The sequence below is a fragment of the Sylvia atricapilla genome, chromosome 1 (genome assembly GCF_009819655.1).
Source record: "Sylvia atricapilla isolate bSylAtr1 chromosome 1, bSylAtr1.pri, whole genome shotgun sequence".
Taxonomy (NCBI): domain Eukaryota; kingdom Metazoa; phylum Chordata; class Aves; order Passeriformes; family Sylviidae; genus Sylvia; species Sylvia atricapilla.
This window is the reverse complement of record NC_089140.1, coordinates 88,029,597-88,051,692: the sequence shown is the minus strand read 5'-3', so window position 1 is coordinate 88,051,692 and position 22,096 is coordinate 88,029,597. Positions and strand designations below refer to the sequence as shown.

General features: G+C 37.5%; 1 protein-coding gene across 4 annotated transcripts in view; it reads right to left on the bottom strand.

The window, feature by feature from the left end:
- Positions 1–22,096, bottom strand: part of LOC136366277 (poly(rC)-binding protein 3-like) — a 497,612-nt gene that overhangs the window by 281,314 nt on the left and 194,202 nt on the right. For 2 of the 4 annotated variants that reach the window (XM_066327274.1, XM_066327290.1), the window contains exon 3: positions 18,652–18,708. The exons of 1 other annotated variant lie outside the window; for it this stretch is intronic. The gene's annotated coding sequence lies outside the window, so the exon portion shown is untranslated. Of the gene's footprint in view, positions 1–15,869; positions 15,980–18,651; positions 18,709–22,096 lie in introns of all 4 variants that reach the window. One more of the 4 variants, XM_066327277.1, reaches the window with a different exon arrangement.

The following is a 22,096-nucleotide window of genomic DNA, read 5'->3' as shown; positions in this document are numbered from 1 at the left end:
ATTTGCATTCTCCTGAGCTAGGTCTCAGCCTCAGAGGATGCTCCAGCCTCAGCACTTCACCTTTGATCAGTAGGGCCAAAGCTTTAGCAATCCCTTGGAGAACCTTCTACTCCATGAGCAATCCCCTGGAGAACCCTCTACTCCACACTCTTGAGGTCCCACCTGGAGAACTTCCTCCAGCTCTGGGGTCCTCAGCATAGAACAGACATAGAATCAGAAAATATTCTGAGTTTTAAGAGGTCCAGAAGGATCATCGAGTCCAGCTCTTATGTGAATAGCCCATATGGGGATCGAACCCATGACCTTTTTAGTGTTAGCACCATGCTCTACCCAGCTGAGCTCATCTGCATAATCTCACATGGACCTGTCAGTGTGAGCTCAGAGCAGGGCCACAAAGGAGGCTGAGGGGATGGAATACTTCTTCCATGAGGAAAGGCTGAGAGTTTGACCCTGGAGAACAGCCAGCTCTGGGGAGACCTTACAGCACCCTCCAGTACCTAACGGGGGCCTACAAGTGAGCTGGAGCTGGATTTTTCACAAAGGCAGGAAGTGATAGGACAAGGGGGAGTGATCCTAAAGGAGTGTAGGTTTAGACTGGATATTATGAAGAAACTCTTTATTGTAAGTGTAGTGAGACACCAGAATAAGCTGCCTAGAGAGGCTGTGGATGCCCCATCCCTGCGAGTCTTCAAGGGCAGGTTGGATGTGGGCTCTGAGCAACCTGGTCTAGTTAAATATGTCCCTGCCCCTAGCAACAGGGCTGGACTACATGACCTTTAAAGGTCCCTTCCAACCTAAACTACAGAATTCTATGCTTGTACTGTGGATCAATAAGTGAATTTTTTTTTTTTTCAGTCTAAAGGCACTGCTAGTACTGTACCTCCACTGAAATCCAAGAAAAAATTTTCTTCTGAAAGCACCCAGATGTCAGTACATGTCTTTTTCATTAGGCAGGTTGTCAGTAGCACTTCAGCTGTACCTACAAATTCTCAAAACACTATGACACAAAATAAAAAGGAAAACTACAATTCAGAAGTTTTACTAGAATTAAAGAACTCCCTGATTTCAGGTGGTTATTATGTGAATAATTTGTCGTCCTAATACGTTGTTTACTCTTACTTCTTCTACCACACAGATTAGCCCTTACTCCAAAGGCTTCTATCCAGAGTTCCTGCATAGTTGCAGCCTTCAAACAGATGCATTTTTGGATAAGCATGGAGAAAGAATTCCCATTATGTTATAGAAATCTGACTTTCCAGATAACAGCAGCAAATCAAACTGAGCTTGAATCACAAAAGGGGAAATCATATAAGGGTATTTGACAAGAAAAATGAAATGCCTTTGTGAGAAAGGAATTTCCCTGCTATTTTGATCAAGTCTCTGAAAATCCAAACCTTTTCACCAGAAATGTCATCCCAGAAAATAGGTATTCTTGTAGTGACAGTGACTCAGGAGTATGAAATCATTCACTGTTCCTTCTTCCACCCAATACCAGTACCCATCTTAATCTACACAACACAGCACAATTCTGTGTTATATCAGATATTAGTATTAGATTGGACATCCCAAATACTTGGTATAATCTGTGAATAAATAAGAATGTTCTTCAAAGACAATTACCATAACTGGAATGAATACATCAGACACAGTCCTTCTATTTCCACATTTAGCTGACTCAAATGTCTAAGCACTAACAGGAACCGAAAGAGCTTTTCCTGGAAAATGTTCAGTGCAGAAAAGATAGTGCATGCTGTAGGTAACATAGTTCAAGAATAATGAAATCATATTCCAGGAATAGACACAGGTTGCTCCAGGCTGAGATAATGGAAACAACTTAGGGCACCATTTAAACTAAATCTAAATTATGTCTGTGTGAGAGAGCTATAAATTCAGAAAGAAAGAGAAAGGAGTAGTTACATGACTGTGGGTTTTCAATGAAGCTCTTTGGATAACTATTGAACCTGAGTTTTTAATCTATAATTGAGGTGATTATTTAATTTGAATTTTATTAGGAACCATGCACTGTAGCAACATCCTCTTTCAGTTTACAGATATCAGCTGGGTAAGATAGGCGTGAAGACCTAGAGTGAAACAATACACCTCACTGAAAATTCAGCATGTCTAATTAGTCACCTAAAGGACTGATTAATTAAGTTTGGTGGGAGGATTGCTTCCTTCTTACTAAATCCTTCCTGAAAATGTACAGGTATTCCAATAAGAGCAATCAGAAGGAAACCAAATTATAGGAGATTACTACTACAATTTCTAAGCTTGCAGAAATTATTTTCTGGATGCTACATGCCACGGTGAAAAACTGGAATTAGATGTAAAAAGCATTACACCTCTAGTTTCAAACATCAGAGAAATTTCATTAAATTATATTGTATATCCTTATAGATAAGAATTTAACAGAGAGAAAAAATAATAACAGCTTTCAGAACTTGTATTTTTGCTAATGCCTCGTGCTTCTAAAAAATGCCTTTGATTTTAATTAAATTGAACATTTGCAGTAAGTACAGATCATATTATCTAGTGACTATTAAAAACTTTTAAGATTTTTAATGGTCTCTTTCAGCACTTAGGTCACTGATGGACTATAAAACTCAGACACAAAACCTGATATATTGAGAACCAGTACTATGAAATAAATTAAATTTCCATATAGTTATTTATTTTCTCCTTAAACAACAGGTGAAATATCAAATGTAGCCTTTGTTAGAATCATAACAACTGCCTATTTGTTTTGTTTTTGTTGCTGCTTCCTTTCTAAGTCTGGTATACTCAACAGACTCTCAGACAGTCCTGCTTTTAAAAAGCAAGACTGTAAGGTTGCATCTGTGTAATTTTCAACCTACTTAGATTTTCTGAGCATCAGCCACAAAGTCTTCCTGTAATGGCATATTATATTTTCTCTGTTAGTATTCTGCAGAACAGGAACAGAGTTCTGAAGCTCCTCTTTCTTCCTTACTTGGGCAACACCATTCTGACTTTCCAAGAAGCCTGCCTCAGCAGGGAGAGCTGACCTCATCCATTTAACACAAGAAAGGGCAGAACTGGGAAAATATTAGCTGTGCATTCATCTCTTATTTAATATCAATAATGTGCATTGCAGTATAACCCAGCAGCCAGACAGTGCTGTGCTTTCATCCCTTCATACCACACCACAGACAGAAACAGGGAGTTTGTAACCTGCAAGGAGGTTTATAACCTTGCAGGAGTCCTTATAAACACAGCTATATATTATATATGAATATATGTATTCAAATATAATATTCATATTATATATGAGTAATATAGTCAGGATCAGGTGTCTATGTTTTTCCTATGTTGCATAAATTTATAGAATGAGTAATTCATACCACCACATAAGCTGTAGCATTATCAGGCATACAAATATGACTGTATCTGAAAAATGACAGCCAAAAAAGTACGTGAGCATTGGCAAAACTGCTTAGGAGGCATTTGTCTCCTGTAAGAGTTAGAAGTTGGTATTTTTCAAACTGTTGTAAGCATTTACATTTTTTGAACTAAAGTTTTATAAAGACAATTCTTATGGTATCCTTCAGAACTTCTGACTTTAGCTTTCAGACTTAAACGTACCAACTTAGATCCATTTAATTAGTTATAAGGAAGAAGTTTTTTACAAGGAGTTGGTGAGACACTGGAACAGGTGGCCCAGAGAGGGGTGGTTTCTCTGGAAACCATCAAGATCAGACTGGAAGGTGCTCTGAGCATCTTCTGATTTAGTTGAAGATGATCTTGGTCACTTGCAAAGGAGTTGGACTAGATGACCTTTCAACCCAAACCATTATGTGATTCTAAACTGAAAGCTTCAAATGTCTGGACAGAAAGGGGCACAATTTTGAACTACTGTCCTCAAACATCAGCTATCAAATTCAGCTGGGAGTTCCTTCAAAGTATGTTTCAGTTTCCTATGAAAAATGTTTTCCAAAGGAAAGAAAAAACATTAACCAACCTTTCTCTCTGTCCCTCGACACCTTCCAGGGGGAAATATCCAAACATTTTTTCTCAGACAGCAAATTTTATGAAACAGTACCTTCCAGGCTGCTTTGGTTTGATCAATATTCTACTTGCTTTTCTGTCTTCCACTGCAGTTATTCCACTTGGCATAAGCCACTAAATAATCTTCCAGCCATAAGCTGAATTCTCAGAGAAGAATAATCACTACCATAAATTCTGCATTTCTTTCCTTTTCCTCTCAAAGAAAAAAAAAAAAAAGAAAAGAAAAGAAAAAAAAAAAGGTTTAGGGTTTTACAGTGCAATGGAACAAAGCTGCTAGAGCCACCTCCAAATTTCAACTCAAATACCATCCAAGAACTTCCCAAGTGCGTAAAAACCCACAGGACAACATGTCACAAGTGGATATCTAGAGAAAATTTTTTTTCCTTTTACTGCACCATAGACAACTTAACTCCGAGTAGACCAAGTCTGACTGGATGAAATAGAAGATATAACCAACCCACCGTCTTGCACCCTGAAAATTATCAGCTAAAGGAAGAAAGTTAATTTCTGAAGAGCATGTGTACCTCACAGGAATGCAAGGAAGCAAATCCTAATCACCAAGAGTAGCTGGCGCAGGTCTTCAGCAAATTCACTAGACATCAGCACCCACAGCAGAGCTCTATGATCTACTGCCTCCCAGTTGCATCATCTTTCACTAGGAGCTGTCAATCCACACCTATACTCTGGTGCAGGGGACCCACACCACACAAAATTTTATTGTATTTACTGCTCCAGTGTCAGTTTGGGTCATGCACTGGATTAGTAGCAAATTATTTCAAACCAAAGAATCAGTGATGCCATATGTGACTTGCTGGCACTGAACCCCAAGTCCAAGATGGGTGTGGATGCACATGAGAACAGAGGACCCCTCAGCTACCCCTTGTCTAACATAACATCGTGCCCTATTGGCAAAAAACACTTGAAAACAGAAGGTGCCCAAACGCAATCATTTTTGCCAACCATTTTGAGATTGAAAACCTTTAAAAATTCCACAGTAGAAGCTCTGTAAGCTCAAACTCATTGACAATAAACATGTTTTTTTTCATTTAGGCTTTAGTAGTAGCTCATGGATCTCCATTCAAGGTATATAATGAAACACAATCCCAGGGAATTAGAAGTACTTTTGCTTTCAAGCCCTGTCACACGCATTCAGTTTTTTATTAATACTAAATGTACTGTAGTTATACTACTAATGAAATAAAATATAATTATACGATACATGCAATTTATTTATCCAAGAGCTCACAAAACAGAATAAAACTTCAGTTACCGCATTTCGAAGTTATGAAACCATAATCATGATTATTCACTTTGTATAATTACAATAATAATAAAAAATCCTATTCTCCAATACTGAAAGATCTCTTTAAAACCCACTGTTTTCTTACCAGGTTGTTTCAGACACAGTATTTCTTCAGTTAAAAGTAGACAAGGAAGATAGGCCAGAAAGCAACTTCCAAACATACACTGCTGCTACCTTGAACATGATCATTCTGCACTGCTTCTTTTTGCATTTTAAGAAGGGAAAGGGCATCCTCCAGAGATTGCTCTGCACCCAAGTAAGGGATGCAATTAAAAATCAGTCTTGTAAAACATTATTGTTTCTCTCAGAAAGGATAGCAATCACAGTCCTGTGCAACCTGAATGAGAATGATCTTCTACAGTACTCCATGCAATTTGACCCTGTTCATCAGAACTGCTGGTCCCTGTGTGCTCAAAAGGTAAAACTAGGATAGTGAAGCTGATAATAAAGACAATCAGCACCTAGACTGGTAGACTAATAACAGATATTCCCTAGCCAATAACATATAACTTCTGTCTGGGCATACACTTTCAGTGAACTTCTGATTTTAGTAATTTTTCAGGAAACATATACAGATACTTTATTTTAAAGAAAAGCAGTTCCCTTAATCTACTAAATCAAGCACATAAGCACTGCAAACAGCCCTTAAAACATATTTTTATTTTAAAACACCTGTATGTGCATGGTGCACGATATTGGTAGGGAAAAGTCAGTCAGATGCAATGTCTGTTTTTCACTACTCTGGCTCTGACTACCACTATAAGCAACTGATGCCTAAGGAAAGAGTAAATAAGTGAGGGAACAGCAGCAATATTTCCTCAACAGCCAAGGGACTTACCAAGTCAAAGTCTGTCTATACCTTTAGTGATAGTGCTTCAGGGGGCTTTTGCCAAGAATTCATGAAATTATTTCACAGCCTGCTTGTGCAAAAGAATGTCCAACTGTTCTAAAATTTTTTGAAATCTTTCAGGTTGAAAAATTGTGTTTGATACCCTGATTCCTTGCACCATACGAAACAGAATAAACAGTCTGCATTTTCTCTGAGATACTGTTCAGATATGTTTCTTGTAATGTGAAATCTGTCAGTGAACTTCATCTCCTCATAAGTGTAGGTTGTGTTGTACTCTTAATTGCTGGCCTTTTTTCCTTTTGTAATTTCCGTCTTTCTCTTTTGAGAAAGAAATCCAGACCAGCATGCAAACTTCACACATGAACACACTATAGATTTTGCAAGCATAAGACATTTTCTGTTCATTATTCTTTCTTACTAGTGCTCAATTTTGTTACTGTTACTTAGTTTGAAGAGAAATTTTCAAGAAGCAATATACAGCATTGCTCCAAGACCTACTGTCTAAATGCTAATAGCTAATTTTAGTACCATTAATGCAATATGTCTACTCTAGGTTGGTTCCAAATATGATTTTTTTTATTATTTAAATCTGAAATTTTATCTATTACTTTTCAGAAAGATCACTCTATAACATTAAGTTTTCCTAAACCTTTTTGCCACAAGAGTTAGCTCTCACTGCCCTTAATCATTTGGTCTGATTAGTCCAGCTGGCCAGTCCTGTGCAATCCACATTTAAAGTACTCATTTTAATATTTTAACAAATGTAGCAAAAAAAAAAAAAAAAAAAAAAAAAAAAAAAAAAAAAAAAAAAAAAAAAATTTAAGGTTTTAAGACGTAAAAGAACTAGAGAACTAAACATTCTGATAACACATATATATACACGAATGATTTGTCTTTGACATGCTAGCACCTGATTTCTGCCACTCAAACTGTAGAGTAAGAAAACCACACTTGTTTTAGGATTACAGTGCTTTTATTACTAAGAAAACAGGAGAAACTGAGAAAAACATTTTCCAATGATTTGCTTAAAGTCAAAGAGTACTTAATCCTGTATAAGTAGATACGCAGAGGGTAAATTAAAATAACATTTGTAATGCTCATGGAGCTATTAAATCAGCAGAATAGTGTACCTTTCTTTTACTGTAGAATCATATATTAAATAGGACATTAAAAAAACCCTGAGCATTCAATCAATGTGCTTTAGGTGTTAAGAAGGATATTAAGGAATTTGCTCTATACTGCTATTTTCCTACAAGATATTCTGAAATGTAGCATTTATCTTGTTTCTGCCATGATGAGATTGCACACCTGAGAGAATGTGGTAGTTGATTTTCGTACTTAAGCGGCATCTCTTTCTGTGCAGAAGTGCTAAATAACTGCATGTGGCTATTTTAAGTAGCTCAACTAAGCTCAACAAAAAAAAGAGACAAAATCTAATCATAATTCAGAAGCAAAATTTAAAAGCTATATCACTCTCCACCCTTTTTTCCAGCTCGTGTTTCCAAATGAAGTCCTAGATGGCAAAAAGTAACTGAGAAGTTAAACATGCAGTCCACTTATGCGTGAGTTACAACACACAGTAAAATCAGCTGTAGGCATGAGGAGGCTGCGTGGTCTCAGTCTGAGTGCAGCTCTAGCACAATCTATGCAACAGAGCAGAAAATGTAATTGATGCACACAGTAAAAGGCCACCAGCTTGCAGAAGGGGCCTCACTGATTTCACCATTTGATCTTCCATGAATAATTCTAGAGAAAGACCCAAATTAACTCGCCAAGCAAGCATCAGGGAAGGATCAAGTGAAAACACTAGCTGATATTCCTGGTAAATACAGGAATGGCACTGCTGCTCAGATCACAGTGTGTAATTGCACTGGGAAATATGAAAATTCTCAATAATAATGTTTTATTACAGTTAAGTTTAAAAGCCAGAAACAGCACGTTTCAGCCAAAGAAAGATATGGTTGCAGTCCAGATTTGCAAACAGAGCTAAACACTTTGCTGCTATTTTACTCACAACATGAGATTGGCTCATGAACGCTTTTGTTGGAAACAGCCTCAGTGCTTCCAGCTTCCAAGACCTTTTGCTGGCCCACATCTCCTACACAGCTGGGAAATTTCATTCTACTTAGCAAAAAGACTACAGCTAATTAAAAGCAATATAGTCTTTTGGAAGGCAAAGAAAGGAGGGTATTCAACCTCTCCATCACTTCAAAAAAAAAGCTCACATTCAGTTCTGCTAACAATTTTGGAGTATACAAAACATCATTGACTGTGAAACGCACGCTTTAAAAGTGTTTTCAATGTATTGAAATAATTAATATACCTAAATATATTGTATTTTTTTCTTTCTTAGAACAGCTCTACAGACCTTCAAAGGAAAAAAAACCCAAACAAACATGCCACACACTGCAGTATCTCCAGCCTTAGAAGTACATGTAGGAGACAACTTGAGCCAAGAGAAATGCTCCTATAGACATGCATACATTTAACTACAGTTAAGATACAATACAATCCTTCTTCACATAGGCAACTGTTGTTTCCCCTACACTGATCATTCCCAGATATGGGGTTTTTGCAAGTGATCCCTTGCAGGTACCCAAGCCAGAAAAAAGGACATGGATATTCCTACTGATGGCTTTCAGCCCTAGAAGTGAGAAACTTGGGTTAATTTTATTAATTTCATTAGAAGGGAGGGAGGGAGGGAGGGAGGGAGGGAGGGAGGGAAGGAAGGGAGGGAAGGAAGGGAGGAAGGAAGGGAGGAAGGAAGGGAGGAAGGAAGGGAGGAAGGAAGGGAGGAAGGAAGGGAGGAAGGAAGGGAGGGAGGAAGGAAGGGAGGAAGGAAGGGAGGAAGGAAGGGAGGAAGGAAGGGAGGAGTTATGTTCTTCCCACACTTTATTAGTCTTAGGTGAGTGCTACAAGCAATTAGGCTTGACTTATGCTTCCTGCATCATCCTTATGCAAAGATGTCAGGGACTTAATTAAGGAAATCAAATAACTGCTGTCAACCACTCAATTTTATCAAGCTTTACTCCAAATTTTTTTCTCCTGCAAATCAAATTTATTGGTGCACTCAGCCTCCTTCAAATCCCTACACTACTACACTGCCAGTCATTGAAAAAAGAAGGTTCTTCAAGACTGCTGCTGTGGTCCCACCCAAGTCAATGGGTGACACTATGGGGGAGTTAAAGGATGTAGCTCTAATTCAAATGCTCAGGCAACTGCAGAGGTACATATGGGAGAGACAGTCATCAACGCCTAGACATTTTACGAGGAAAATACTGCAAATATTTCTAATTGCTGACTCACAGATTTGCACTGTGAGATTGGTGGAGAAAACTACTACATTGCAAGTTATAGAGTGATAAACTGTAAACTCCTGATAACAAGGAAACTGATATATCATTCTCATGCTTTAATTTTTTTCTCGTTTTTTTACAAAAGCTAATCCCAACAATAAAAAATAGTGAGTTCTTGTTTTACAAATAAAGGAAATACTTTCAAAAGAAAAAAGCTCATTCATATACTGATGACAATCTTAAATATTTCAAGATTCAAAAGAAATATTGGAGTAATTTAAACAATTTTCCACCTTGGAATTTCCACCTCTTATTTTCATACAAAATTATATGAAAAAAAGGCTTCCAGAGTGTTTGAGATTCCACTCATAAAACGGAGAATGCCATAACTAGATCCAGAACAAATGAATATATATCTGAAAGAATATATTTTGTAAATCAAAAAATGCTCAAGGGTGTTTCTCTTTTGTTGATTTTAACATATTGCATAATAATGAATTAAAATGATGTCTTCAAGAATGTGAAAATTGGAAAGGGGAAAATATCCACCTTGAATGAGGCTTGACTGTGACTTTGCATTCATGTTTATTCTCTGCAGAAAGAAAGAAATGTCTACTTTCTTATTTTTATGAGAAAGTACATTTTTGCAAGGATGAAACATCACAGGAGAGCAGCAAATGTTTAACTGGGAAATCTCGCAAAAGCTTTTTCAATTTCACACTGCTCCAGGACCCTTTTTATCTGAACATCTTGTCTGGGCATTTTACAAATTTCCAAGCTGTTATAATGCTCCCAGACTGAGAGTGCCCAGCAGAGCCAGGTAGCAGTGGGGCCTCATTGTGCCAGCCACAGCACAAAACACACCGGCACTCCTTTTATCTGTCCCAAATTGCTTCCAATCCAGCAGCTGGGACACGCGGCTGATGGGTGATAGAGCAATCACAGCCATCAGACAGGTCCTTCTGCAGTGATGTTTTCATGATTTCACACCCAGGTTTAAAGTAATATTTATCAATCCCTAATTTATCAATAAATGTTTTATTCTGAAGACAATCAAGCATTTGAAATCTCTCCAGCCACCGACTTTTCAGGAAAACCCATGTTACCCAGGCTTCAGGCTCTTCTCTCTCCAGCACAGCACACACAGAGCCAGCTCTGCAACCCTCTGGAAGCTGTCTAGGCAGAGTCCTTTTAGACACAGCTATTTCATTTGGAAAAAGCAGCTGAGGCTTTTTATTCCCTGTGTGGTATTTCTGCTTCCAAATTGGAAGTGATCATAATTTCATGAGAAGCAGTTTAGAAAGTGAAAAAAATAAAAACTCAAACAAAATAAAAATCCCAGTTGACTACTTTCCCTACATAGAAAATAGCAAACTTACTACAGAAGCTGCTTGCTAAATATCTGAATTTACTGCCACACTACATAAATGTCCTAGTTTCGCCTCCACTTTCCATTTTAAACATGGTATCAGTATTTTTGCACACTTGTTCATTTGCAAGATTAGTCTCAACTGATAATCTTCAGTTTGAATGAGCTGTGAACAACAGTCTCTGATACACCACTGCTTAACCACAGGCTTGTGGTTAAATAGCTCTCATCCTCTAGGCATAACTAAAAATGGATTTTAAATGACACTGGTATAGAAGCAATGCTGTTTTCACCTACAACTTTTACTCAGAGAAGGTTTTTGCCCCTTCAGAGTTCATTCAGCATTCAGACAAAAAAATGTAATTAGTACTACCTAGCAAGGAAGAAGCTACTCCTAAAACTGATTTGATTAGAAGGAAACTTCTGCTGTGACGATGGTTGGCCCCTTTCGGAAGATTTTTCTCCAATTACTCAATCCTGTGCTTTGGCAGCTGGAGATGGTGATCAGTCAAGTCTCTCTTCAAGAAGTAATAACTTTTAGAATTCTTTTATCATACAAGACCCAGATATATGAATAATAGTCTGCTTCTTAGCACCTGCTTAATTATTACATTCAGGCTATATCTCTTCTACAGGCATTTTTAATTTATCTCTAAGAGGATTTATGGGATGGAGATGCTATTTAAAAAACAGATGATGAGGTCAGTGCAGCCCAAGGTATTTCATTTCAGCTTTTACAGTTAACATACACACTGGAAGTGCTGGAAAGTTCTCTGAAGAGCAGTGGATTTGTCAAGTGCTCTGGCTGTCTCCAACACACATTTTCAAGGGGAGGTAATCGAAGACCAAGAGCAAGTATCAGAAAGCCACAGACGGCTCTAGGAGAGAGCGTTGCAAAAAAACCCAACATGCCACAAAGAAGCACCAGAGACAGAATTTATTTATTTATTGCAGTAATTTATGCCAATGAAAAAATCAGCTTTGCTAAATGGACCTTGTTGAGAATGAAGTGAGCTTCTCTCTCTCTTGCTAGTTAACTTTCAACTGCCACACTTTGGTGGCAGAATTCATTGAACTTGTGTCTGTTTTTAAAAGAAACATGCCTTTGAGCATTACCCTTTGGCCAGTGCTATTATTTCCATCTGCCTCAGGAAACACAGAAAGAGTAGTTTAGATGCCATCTTATTAGAGACAGGGCCATGTAGGTCAGAGAAGGAAAATACTAGAACATGGTATTAAACCTAAATTCCATGCATTGACCTGGAACCAGGTCATTGCTGTGAGAGCTGGCCCTCTCTGGGAAAACCACTGCTTGTTTGAACTCAACCTCGGAAAAAGTCTCTAAAGTGAACTGAAAGGGTACAATTTGAACAGATCAACTAATACATATATAAGCTGTACTATATAGGATGGATCCTGATGGAGGGACAGCATTATATAACTATTGTTAAGGAGAAAGCAGCGCTGAAGGAGAAAAGCAGAGAAGGAGGAGAGGAAGGAAGAAAAAGAAATCTGGAAAGTAGAGACCCAGGGGATGAATTAGTAGCGAAGAGTCAGTGGTTTCATTTTCACTTGTCTCCCCAGGCCTTGGCAATGCCTATAGCTCAGCTTACTATATTTAGAAATGGATTTCTTCCTGCAGGTTTATTCAGTGATTTGAACTGGAAAAAATTCTCTTGTTGGGTGAAGAGAAAGGGAGAGGGAAAAATATCCTCTTGCACCACAAAGACTGAAATTATATTTCATGTTCAACTAAGTCTGCAGGAGAATAAGACACCCAATCTTGAATTAGAACTTGGAGTTAAATACACTTACATAATTTCAGCATTAGTGGTTGGATATGAAAAAGCAGTCATTTATTTCTCCATTTGTTAGCAACTCCAATCTCTGAAAGATAACTTGATTTCCCAGACACAGTTGGCAGGAAAGTCAGATTTTCTGTTTATGAGATACCATTATTTTCCTTTCCACCAGCCCTGCCACATATTTACACCAGAAACAAACCAGAAATGCTTTGAAAATTACTAATAAACCAGAAACTCAAACAAGTTTTTAATTCCAGAGAAAAAAAAACACCAGTAGAATTTCTGACATAAAAAACCATTTTTTTCCCATTATTTGGCTGGGCCATATTTATGCCAGCTGAGCAAGAGAAAATTGGGATCAAATTAAGAGGTGCTCTCCATTACTTGATACCAATTCAAAGATAAAGCATGGCTGGAACAGATGAATGTCTATTAAGCCTATGGGAAGGATAATCAGGCAATCCCAACCTGTGGAAAGGATAGCTGTATTCTGAGGGGGAGAGGAAGGGTTACTAACAGTGACTCGGAGTGGTCTGCTAGAAACTTTCACAGGGAGAGCGCTGAGCAGCAAATGCTGTCCAAAATGGATACAAATATGTTGTCAAGTCGCTGTGACAGATCCATTATGGGTGAGCAGTTTAGCAAAATGAACTCGATCTCAACTGTCTCACAATATAAATGCCACAAGCTCAGAAGGACCTGAGCTTCCAGTTCCCCCATCCCTTACTCTGAGGTTTGCAAAAGTGAGTTGGCATTCAAGAGAAGCAGCAGGTCAAGAAAAGCCTTATTCACAAGAACAACCACGCTGGGAAAGACCCTCCTGTTACACACCAAATCTGCCACACTGTGAAATTACACATTTTCAAACACATATGCTCCCACAGTTGCTCTCTTCTTCTCCAGCTGCAGAGAGCAAATTTCAATGCAGTTACAGAAAACAAGTCATATATCTATTTGCATATTCTGATTTCTCAAATTGCACGAAAATATCATAGCACATTAGATTTTTTTCCTACCATGAACTAATGAAAGAGCACAAGAAGGATAATGATCAAGTGGTTGTAGCAACTTGTAAAATGACATTTCCTCATGATGTATACATGGGACATATATGTGTAATGAATGCTAGAGCTTTTAAAATGTATTCAATTTTCAAAACCAGAATATTTATCACAAAGTTAAGTTTTATGATAACAGTTAAGGCCACATTATAATTATTGCTCATGCTTATGTGATTGTTCAGCAAAAGGCATTTCAGTCCATGTTTAAGTTTCATTAAGGTCTCAAGAAAGAAAGCTTTCTGTTTCACTGAGCCATGGCATGAACAACCAGCCAAACTCAAAGGATCTTCAGAATAACCTCAGTAGCAAGGCAGCAGAGTGGGGACTGAGAAAAGGTGAAGTACACTATCCACCATTCAGGAAGATTTCTCCTGCACTGTGGTGAACTGAGCAGGAAATGAAATCTACAAGATTTGATACTATTTCTTCCCTTTAAAATTACTGCTAGAGCAGACACCAAAGTTTCATAGAGGATCTCTTGCTAATTCAGTATAGTACAAATATTGCTACATGTGTAGGTCTGAGTGCAGGGACGTGTGGAAGAGTACATCAGAGAATAGCCACTGTAAAATATGTCCTTCCTAGCCAACATGATGAGAGACAAAAGTGCTGTAGATGCCCTCATTGCAGAAAATACAGACAACTCCACTTGTTTATTAAAATATAACCCTGGCCTTGCTCCAAAATCCATGTCTGATGCCACAAAGTAGGGAGAACAGCAAGGACTCCCTCCTGGCTGACAATCAGCTAGTTTAGTATGTTGTTCCACAGGACGAGATACTGCTGAGAAAACACACACAAGTTTCATGCATAAACCCAGTCATGCAAGAATCACTTCATATCTTTTTCTCTTTCTTTCTGCTCTCCAATATTCCTCTTTTCCAATGCTACAGCACAAGAGCAATCCACCTACTGGTGAGGCCGTACTGTTTTCCAGTTCTGTTCAATAAATGGACTAACAGCTGACACCATGGCTCCTGACCCTAGCAGAGGTGAGTTTCCTGCCTCTGCAACCCAGCCAACACTGTGTGGACCATTCACAGGGTGAGGATTCCTCACTTACATCCAAGAGCTGGCCAACATTCCTCATACAAATTATATACTTGCTCATGTAGTCACTTCAAGCCACCTGAGCAATTCAGCAACCATTTCCACCCCCCATCTACCCACACATTTTTTAAAGCACATGTTCACTCCATAACAGCTGTTTAAGACCTATGTACCTTGATATTTGCAGCAGTGAGTATACTTGTGCCAATTCTGGCTCTGGAGGTTTTTTGAAGAAGAGGTTTTGCTTTTCTTTAACTGGCCTAATCCTCACTGGTCATGATTTTTTTGTTTGTCTGCTTTTAATATTTTTTAAACAAAAATAATTATATTATTTTCATGAACTCTGATTAGATATCAAATTAAATACACTTTGAATTTTGCGTTTTATTCTCAAAAAACTGCATAATATTATTAGTACAATCTGTTGAAAGTAAGTGATCTTCAGTTTTTCATTGTGCCCATATTAAATGAGAAGAGATATTAACTTATGTAAACATCTACCCTAAGTTACCATTTTGAAATGATGACCTTATGAGACTGGATAAAGAAATATCCATTAACATAAACTGGTAGACTGCCATGAAACCAAAGGAGAATGATAATGAGATATCAAGCAGATTAGCATGAACTAAAACTGAAACAAACAACCCACACATTAAAAAAAATAAATTAATAAACCAGCTTCCAGTCTTCAGTATTTACTGCACAAATAATGTCAGGTTGTTATTTTTACTGACATCTTTCTAAGCCTCTGCACATTGCAGTACCCTCTATTAGAAACAACACTGTCAGAACATAAATAGCTTCATTTTCAGCTCTGTCTCCACTGAAAGTTTATTTTGATTATTTCAACTCCAAATTCATCTTTGAAGGGGACAGTATCCAATGAATGACTGCTGAACAATAAATAATGGTATCACAGTAATAAATAATTCTAATAATTAAATAAAAAGCAAAGCAACTTTAAAGGTCAGTTAACATATAGTGCATGTTCACTGCACAGTTAACCTCTCCTGTACTTTTGAACTACGTGTGGATGGTGCTCCTTCATTTTCTCCACACACCATTTACTGGCATAATTCCCTAACAGAGAAACAACTTTTCCCAAATACCTTCAGCAGATTTTATTCTCTTCTGCCATTCTTAGAGGACCTGTCTGAACCCGGCCATTATGACTCGAATTTCATGTCCTTTGTCCTTTTGCTGTGTTCAAGCCATGCAACTGATAATTAAAGCAGAATGAATCAAGATGGGGCATACCATCACAACAAGTAATTAAGCACTAGCAATGAGAGAAACCCAAGGCACTGAACCAAGGATGTTTTTAAGTTAAAGTATTAGTTCACTTTCCTGAGCCCATCAGCTTTTCACTGTAGCTCCTCTGCTATAACCTCTGCCACTGAACTCTCACTTTTGGGCTCTCCATTTCCCTCTCAGTTCCATATTTCCAACTTGCTGGAATGTTATCACCTGAAACAGTTGCCTTTGTGCCTGCCTCTCTCAGCAAAGTGCTGTTCCTCTTGCAACAATAAAAGTCTCACTATCCTTCTCCCCACAGAATGAGCTATATACACATCAAATCTACTAGTTGACATTTGTTTTCCTGGTGGATTTTAGGACATTAATTATGTTACTATAAAAAATTTTCAAGGTGTTCATGGCTTGACAACATTGAATGTGCGTTACAGACTGTTATTCTGTCACTCTGTTTCTGGTTTAAACCTGTGGTGTAACCTGTATTCCATTTCCTCAGGATCAGACCTTCCAGACCATTGAATGCTTGCTCCTGTCAGAGTGAGGGAAAAAATTAACCTCTTAGATTTTTCCTCTTTTAAGTAACTATCTATCTGTGAAATGTCTTGATCTTTTATGCTCCATAACAGATACTCATACACACCCACAAAGACCAGAAAGAAAAACTCTATTGAAAAGGTGAGCTCATGGAGCTCTCTGACATGAATCCTTCCCTTTCTTCAAGGAGGGAGAAATTCACATATTTCTACAGCATCATATTTCCTTCTGCTTCCCATAAGCAAGAATGGATTTATCCAATCCATGACAAAAGGCAACATAGCAATGGAAAAATATATCCATTTGATCCAGTGTTCTCAATCACATTTACATACACACATATGTAACACTGATTTCTCTCAAGCACTCCTGCAGTGTGAGTGCACCTCTCATTTGAGGCATTCATGCTCAGACCCTATTAAGTGCTTGCCTGTATAATGAATTGCAAGGTATTACATGCACACAGACAAAACTTAACTTTATCTAGGAAAGGACAAATTTATGAGCTGTAAATCACAATGTACTGACATTTTGGAAGCTGCTCAATCCATGCATGATACAGGTCTGAGTGGCAAACTGTTCTGGCACAAAAAATACTATAATATGTTTTACCTTCCCTGGCACTGAATTTACTGCCTCTTCATCATCCCAGTGTTAGTCTGGTACTACAAGTTTGACTTTGATGGTCTGTATCAATATGAATGAAAAATGCAAGTTAAACCCCCTCAAACACATTTGATACCTAGAATGAAGTGATCAAAGTAAAACAGGTTGAAAGAAATGCAACTCTCTCCCACACAACTTCATTAAAAGAGAACTGTGAAGTATGAGCACTGAAGTTTCAGAAATTTATCATTATGTTCAAACTAATAGAGAATGCATGGACTTTTTTTTCCACTTTTATTTTCAAATACTAGCCATAAAAAAGTTAATGTAAACAAAACCACGTATTGTAAATAGGACTCAAAATCCTACCAGGAATATATATCTACATCTATCTATCTATCTATCTATCTATCTATCTATCTATCTATCTATATCTTGTCTAGATTACTTCAGAAAAATTATCTTACAGCTTGAAAAATGACATCATTAAGCAGTCTCCTAAACTGATTTTCAGAGATGGCAAACTAGTAACTATTTATAATTTCCTTTTTTAAAAAACAAATTAGAAATTTCTATTACAACTTTAAGTTGCAGTTCCAACTTTTTCAGCTCAACTCTCTACAATTAAATTAAAGACTTTTCTACAATGCATCTGTTTGATTGACACAAACAGAGCAGGACACAATTTGCCAAACTGTTTCTGATTGCCAAAACCCGTCCAGGAATAGCTTCCATGGTGGATGTCCCCATGACAAAGTGTTTCTAGAGCCTTACACAACCTTAACTCAAATTATTTTATATTTTCTTCACTATTTCTTTAGCACTGGAGCAGCCTCGCATACTTCAGGGTAAGCAAAACTGCTGCTTGGTCACACTGCTGTTTCATAAGACCAAACAGATCTGTAGATGCATGCCCTTAGTATTAAACAATTACCGTGAATAATAAAATTCAGCCAAGAGCACAATATAAAACTCTACCCTTACTTTACTCTCACTTTTGTGTACTAGTGACATGCTGGGGTTGCTTTTTTAAACACTGCACCTTGATTAAATAGCCAAAGAGAAAACAGTGCCATTAAATAATTTAATGCTGTTGACCATTACTACACTCAAACACTTATCTATTAATGCAATGGGCTACACATCAATTACACCACATCTTCTGAACTGTCTTCTCATAAGCCCAAATATCCTTTTTTACAGTGGAATAGCTCAGCATGCTATTTCAAGAAATAAGGTTTATTGAAGTTACTTTTTTTGTTGTTAAATAGCTCCTGATGAATATTAACTCTAAAAAAAATGGTCATTTATAATAATTTAAACTTCGTACTTGAAGTGTCATTTGGGAGAAATGGAAAGAGAGGCAAATTTGAATTCCACTGCTACTGGTAAAAATCCAAAATAAGAAAGAAAATAAATTGCACTTACATTAGCATAATCAAAATCAATATTTGTCATGTGATAATAATGTAATAAGATAGGTCAAATTCAACTTACCTATCACATCAGATGTCCATGAGCCACAGTTCCACCTCAATCCAAAGAAAACTTGACCTGTTGAATATGAAGCAACACATTTTCACTCATGATAAGTCTTGCCCTCTTTAGAATAGGCTAACAAATCATGGATTTCTGTTAGGAAGGACAAAAAGAAGTTTAGCACCCCAGACAACTTAGGATCCCAAAATTTTCTATTCACTTTCTGTTCAAATATGAACACATAACTTTCATTCCCCAATCAGTGACCATTTCAACATTTATACGGTGATCATTCGGTTCCAGCATTTGGCTCTAAGAAGTGTCTCAGAAAGATGCACAAAAATCCCTAGAGGTTACTGATTCTAAAAAATTGGTATGCATCAATTCTTATGATGCCCTTTGAATAAACCTGCAAAGACCAGAAAACAAGACATGTTTTACTTCCTTTACTTCCACTTTTCATCTTTGCTCCATTCTATGTATTTTTTTCTCTCAGAGAAAAGTCAAAAGAAGGGGATGGAAAAAAGAAAAGACTGTCAGGGAGATGAGGAGTCCGTTTTCTGCCAACAGTACCATAACATCCATTGCATTTTTATAAAATCAGCTCTCTAAAACTCATAGCTGTCAAGTATTTAGACCTCTTATATTCACTCAACCTGAGATCTTGAAGAATTTTGCTGAAATTTCTTGAGCTATAAAGCAAGACAAACAAGAGTCCCTATCAGCCTGCATTTGCTAGAAAGCAAGCAGAAATTAGATGCATCCAACACTCATAAATGTATGTAGAACATATTTATAACGCTAGTAATTCTTGAAAAGAAAACAGCTTCAACTCTCTACTAGCATGACCAATATAACACGAATGTGAGCTTAAAAGGATACAACACACAATCTCCATCTTTTGGTGCACAGAACTGTAAATTCTGTGCTATAAACTTACTCTCAAGTGAAGCATGAAACATGAATCCACCATTGCTGACTTACATTTTTTTCTGACTCCACTTAAGAAGCACAAGCAATCTTTTTTCAGAGTAAGCTATGAAAAGACACACAAGTCAGGATCATTTAACCTATGACACCTGATACTGTTTTTATTTCACTCAATATCTATTAATGTTGGCCTTCCTGTTTTTCTGTTGGTCATACTGATGCAGGAAACTCGACTGCATCAGAATGGGATCAGTAAGCAAAGGCTCAATCCCATTTCTACTCAATTGAGTGGCAGAACTTCCATTAACTTGATAGGGAGTTAATATAGTAGTGCCTGAATGGCAAAAGATATCCTCCAAGCCCCCTTTTCTTGCCTTGGGCTAGAATGATATCCATCAATATTTTAGGATATTAGAAGCAGAAAAAAAAATTAAAATGTAGTTGTTTGGGAGAGGGGATGTTTGAGACAGGGGATTATTTCCATGGTTTGTTTGTTTTGTGGTGAACCATGTTTGCACGTAGGTAAGTGCAAACAAGAAAATAAAATCTAACACTGTTACACGCTGCATGGTTCAAACCAGCAGTTTTGCTTAATAATGCATCAGAAAATTTCCTCAGGAATAATTCTGTCACAGCATACTTGCATGGTATGAAGAGGAAAGAAATGCAGACCGTCAACTTTCTGCTATTGCCTGCAAGCAAATTGCTTTGTCATGCACGTACACCTTCATGCAAGAGAAAAGTTACACATTCCTTTGTGCTTTGTTTGCTATTAGAACAGTTTTCCTAGGGAACATTTCAATAATTAAAAGATATGAACTTTAAGCCAGCTGGACAACGTTCTGCAGCTCAGACTAAATGTATCCACTGCTTTCAGATGAACAACTCAAAGCTGATTCTCCACCCTCATCCCTGTAAGGGGTTCACTTTACTTTACATATCCCATGCCTTGAATATCTTTGAAGTAATATTTGCATTAGGGCCTCAAAAACAGTCAAATCTCTGTCTTTGGAACTATTAGGAATAGGAAATGAAACCAGCTCCTTTAGTCGCCTGCTGATCTCAGAAGGGTCTCTCTGTACATTTCCCTGAAGGTGCACAAATCCTGTGGGCTTTAGCAGGTGGTCCAGGCATTTGAGCAGGCCCTGCCATAGTAAGAGCCATGACTGAGAAGGGCTTTCACAGTCTCGTTCTATGAGGATCTGAAAACATTTGAAAGATAAATGGCAGAATAAACACTGGCATATCTATCTCATCTTCATAATATAGTTGCTAAAGTCTGAAGGCTATATATTTGCTAAAGTCTTTAATGCTTTAATATCCATAATTTCTTTAAGAATATTACTCTTTGTGTTTTAAATCTATAGTTTCTTTCTCTGTATTTGCATTTTTGTTTAGAGGAAGGTTTATGAATCAAAATTGGTGTAACGGATATATATTAGTGACATATTCAATCATTGATATACATTTTTATTTAGATTTTAAAAATTAGCTTGAAAATTCACGAGGTTTAACATGCAACATTTTTCTTCTTTCCGTTTCAAACACATTTCCTTATATGCAGAACTGAAAACATTCTTCTAACATGAAGATGGAGTTCATGACTCAATCTTCTCTTTGCTTCCTTCTTTCAAAAGACCATCACCTTTCCACGCACAACAGACACTTACGCAATACTAATCATGGAAAAGATCTGTGAGCGAATCCTATTAGTTGTGCTCTTTGCTGTTTGTCTGCAATATGGTTGTTTACAACAGGGAATATTTTATCTTTGGACTAAACCGTCAGAGTAGGAAATGTACTATATGAAAGCTGATACAAATACAATTGGAAAAACGTGCAAGTCACACAAACCAATATCCAATTTCTTAGAAGAGTTAAAACTTCAAAAAATGTAATTTTCTCAGTGAGCAAACTACTTGGCATGGAGTATAATTCTCTTTTCCTCTTAAGGCTGTTTTACATTTACTGTATATATGTTGTTATGTGTTGTTTAATTCTCCCTCAATTAACAATTTAAAGACCCTCAGCTCTAAGTTATTACTCCCTAATGTCTGAGGCAAGATATCAATTTATTGTTTCAAGTACAGGAAACAACAACAGCTCAGATATCCCAGTGCCTCTAAAGACAAAGGCTTGTTTAGCTACTGCTCTTTCCCAGCACAGAGCTTCCCAATGACCCAGTCATGAAGGGATAAACAGAGCAAAACTGCATGTCCCAAAGAATAATCTGCTCACCTACATGGGAAGGACACATAGACAGCAAAAGTCACACAAAACAAAGACAATGTGGGATCCCTGTGGCGGAGACTGCCATGTCTGTGCTCCCAAGGAACCAGGCACCTTGGGGAGATGTTGCTATCGTGAATTATAAGAGAAATCCCATGATGCTGCTTCTCTTTTCTGCCATCCATAGGGGGGTAAAACCCTGTGATACAGCAATTCCTGTTTCATAGCTGTGGTACAGCAGGAAAAAGTACCTCAAAGGCAAAACAGATGTGGAAAAAATGAGCTCTTGATTTGGAGTCTAAAT